Here is a 4,067-nt window from a genome sequence, read left to right on the forward strand (position 1 = left end):
AGTGTCTGAGGCCAGATTTGAAATAATGAAGGTTGAGTCTTCCCGACTTCAGGTCCAGCAGTATATCCACTTTTCCATGTAGTTGTCCTGAGGCCTTCTCAAATGACAGTCTAAGTTGTCTTTGGCTAGAAACTTTTTTCACACTGTCCTTTTGTGGGTTCTGGTAGTCCAGAATTCATTTTGAGGCATTATTTTGACCTTATTTGCAGAGGAATTCAGGAGAGCCCAGGAATGTCTCTGCCTTTATTCTGCCTTCTTGGCTCTACTCTCTCTATACTATCTGTTTTGTTTTTCAATAGGACAAAGAGGAGATTGGACAGCATCTTATAGGGAGTTGTATATACTTAAAGGAATCTAGAAATCAGAGTGGAAACAAGTATTTGGGTAAGAATCAATGAAAGAAGACATGAAGGCAATTTTGCCATTGGATCATATCACAGAACAAGAAGACGAAGAGGGAATGAATGAGTAACTTGGGAAACAGATCACGTCTGGTAGAGATGATGTAGGAGAGAGAAATTTCAATTCCAAATATCATTTGGAGCTCTCTACCAAAAACAATGTAAGTAATTAATAACCATTTTTTCTTTCATTTATTCAACAAAAATGTATGAAATTTCTACTATGTGCAAGGTACTATGCCAGTTATTGGGGAGAGGATAGAATAACTTAGACCATATACCTGGCCTTTTGAAGCTTATAATCTAACATTAGGGATGTAACAAATATAGAGAAACACCTTAGCTGTATTTTTATATAGCTCAACTAGGATCCAACTTTTCAGTGTGGGTCATCTACCATTAAGGATTGCAACCTGTTTATACTTTCTTATCCTGTATGATTATTGTTTATATCTTTCATGATTTTTTCATTGCAGCTCCTAACTTCTTGACTTGCCTTAATAATATTTTTGCCCACTGTGATACCAGTGGAAAGATGTTGGCATGTTATGACCCAGAGGAGTCCAGATAGTCCCAAAACGCTCTGCTAAGGATCTAAAAATGTACCAAAATGAATGATCATGGAGAAAATCAATGGGAATCATCTATAAGCTATTCCCTTCACTTAGAAATGCATACAAAAGACTCTCAGAATACTAAACAGACCCTGAACGAAGACAAGCCAGGGTAGATGGAAAGTACACTGCAAAGCAGGCTGGTTCCACACTGAGGATAACTCCAGTGTTCCATAGGACAAAGGCTCCCAGCTATACCTCAAACTGGGCTGCTTTGAACCCTCTGCTGCAACAAGAGAGAGACCCAAATAAACATACCAGCAATCTGTGTCCAGGCAGCCTTGGCCCATTCCATCATCCAGGCAGCCTCATGCAACCCAGAATCCAAACAAAGTGAGCAGAACCAGAATAATAGCATTTACGCAATAACAACATTACCAAAAAACAAATTAACAAAAAAACCTTTGAAAGACTCTGATCAAGGCAGTCATGCTAAATAGTGTGCTAAAGCTGAAGTATTCTATTTCCTGCCTGACAGAGAGGAGATAGACACAAGACACAGAATGAAACATATGTATTTGGGCATTTCCAGTATGATTTGCTTGGCTGTGAATATTTGGCATGGAGTTCTGTTCTTGTTGGTTGTGCTATTGCTTAACTGGGGGTTAGGATAGGGTGGGAGGAAGAGAAAATAAATACTCATTAATTTTTTAAAAAGAAAACAATTTTAGAAAAGATTTTGTCCTTCAAAAAGTAAAAACAAACAAGGAAAAATTCTTTACTGAATATAATTGTCACTAACGTGGAAAAATTGGCTGCTGTGCTGGAAATTACATATTATGATAATTTAGTCCTACCTATTGGGATTTCCTTCTAAACAACCTTAGGAAGAAGTAACCAATCCCACCTAGAGTTCATGGTAGAGGAGAATAAAGACTGACATAGTTTGACATGCACCCCAAATTTTGGGAAAGCAAATTTCAAAGTATAGAAGCAAAATAGTCATGATCCCTTGGCCCTGAAAATTTCACTTCCTTTTTGGACTGTAGAATTTTATTTAACTTGCAGAGTAAATATTTTTTACAACCACCACCACCAGCAGCACCTGCACCACCACTACCACCACAACAGCTAGCATTTATATACAGCTTTAAGTTTTGCAAAAAGCTTTAAATATGTTAACTTATTTGATTCTCACAATAACCCTATAAAACACATGCTATTATCCTCATTTTGGAGAAACTGAGATCCAGAGATGTTAAGTGACTTTCCCAGGGTCACACAGCTAAGAAGTGTCGGAGGCAGGATTCAAATTCATACCTTCCTGACTTCAAATCTCACATTCTCTCTCCCCAGTGGCTCTTTGCTGGCTGGACATATCTGCATATATATAGATATCGAGGATATGGAAACTTGTGCCAAAATAAAATAACTGTTCCTTTACAATATTTACTTTGAAAACTGACTGTGCTAATTACTATTTCTACCACTTATCACTGTCTGTCCTGTATATTAATCATATTGCTGTGTCAAGAACTCTGAATTGCAAGTCAGGAGACCTAGTTTTGAATCCCTGCTTCACCATTAACTGTCTGATTATGAACAAGTCGTTTAGTCTCTTATTCTTATCTTCCCCATCTGTAAAATTGGGATAATAATAGTTCCTACCTACTTTACAGGATTGCTGCAAAGAAAGCACTTCATAAAACCTTATGTAAATGTGAGTTATTTTATTAGCTTAGTTATTTTTATACCCCTCATCTCATTCCTAGGACAGTAAGATGCTTGAAGAATCAGGATGTCTTCTTAGGCTTTGTCCTTCCCCAACACTTAATTCAGTGCCATCCTTTGTGAAAGCACTTGATAAATACTAGAAGAATTTCCTAAAAGCAAGGGCTGGACTTCCCCATCCTTACCTCCCTGCTCCCCACCCCCACCTCCCATAATGTATTCTTATCAGAGAAAAAACCTTTACTTCAAATTTAAAATAGTAGACACTTTTCATGCTCTGAAACAACCCACCCCTGTTTTGTTCTAAACTTTTTAAGTAACTCTGAAGAAGATTCCATCATATTTTATATTCACTCAACAGCCTTTGGCCAAAAGCATTCAAGTTCTGACCTTGGCCCACAAAGCCCCAAATACCCATCTTTAAAAAATTGCCAACTGGGAGAGTTATTTATTTGATGTCTGTCAGTTCAACCTGGGGCACAGGCTATTACTATTCTTAAATGGACACAATGCCTGAGGTAAAGAATGAAAAAGGACTAATATGTTATTCTAACCAAGGAATCTCTGGGCCATCTAATTCAAACCATACCTGAACACAAAGCCACTAGCTCCCAAGGGAGTATTTTCTCCTTTTGGAACTATCTAAGTGTTGAGAAATTTCACTTCCTACTGAGCTGAAGTCTGACTTCTACAACTACTGATGAGTTAAATACAAGATGGTCAATTTTGCTCCCAGAGAATAATGAAGTTAACTCATTTCCAATGTCAAGGTAAATATTGTTGAGCCCTTTAAATGAAACCCTTCATGTACACAGATGTAAATGCAAATATACTACTAAAATGTATATTTGGTAGTGCTGCTGATGGTTGTTGTGGCATGTTTATTGATAGTTTTCCTAGCTTCCATTTCCTAGTTTAATTGAGAAGCTTTGTGATATAATGGAAAGGACATAGTAATTAGAGCCAGAAAATGTAGGTCAAATCCTTGCCGCTTCACTAACTGTTGTTTAACCTGGGAAATTAACTTTGTCTAAGACTCAGTTTACCTTTGTATGAAATGGAGACTAAAAATACTTGTAGTACCTACCTCACAGCTTTTGTGAGGATCAAGTGAAATAAAATATGCAAAAATTCTTTGTTATCAATGAACAAACATTTATTTGGCCCCTATAATGTGTCAGGTACTATGCTTGGTGCTAGAGGATACAAAGGCAAAAAATGAAGCTATCTCTGCCCTCAAGGAACTTATATTTTATTAGGGGATAAAATATGTATATGTGTATACATGTATATGTTTATATTTATATACACACATAAAAGATACATCCAAAACAGAACAATGTAACCTTGGAGAACAGACACTATAAAGTATCATTTAAAT

The sequence above is a fragment of the Trichosurus vulpecula genome, chromosome 4 (genome assembly GCF_011100635.1).
Source record: "Trichosurus vulpecula isolate mTriVul1 chromosome 4, mTriVul1.pri, whole genome shotgun sequence".
In the NCBI taxonomy this organism is placed as follows: domain Eukaryota; kingdom Metazoa; phylum Chordata; class Mammalia; order Diprotodontia; family Phalangeridae; genus Trichosurus; species Trichosurus vulpecula.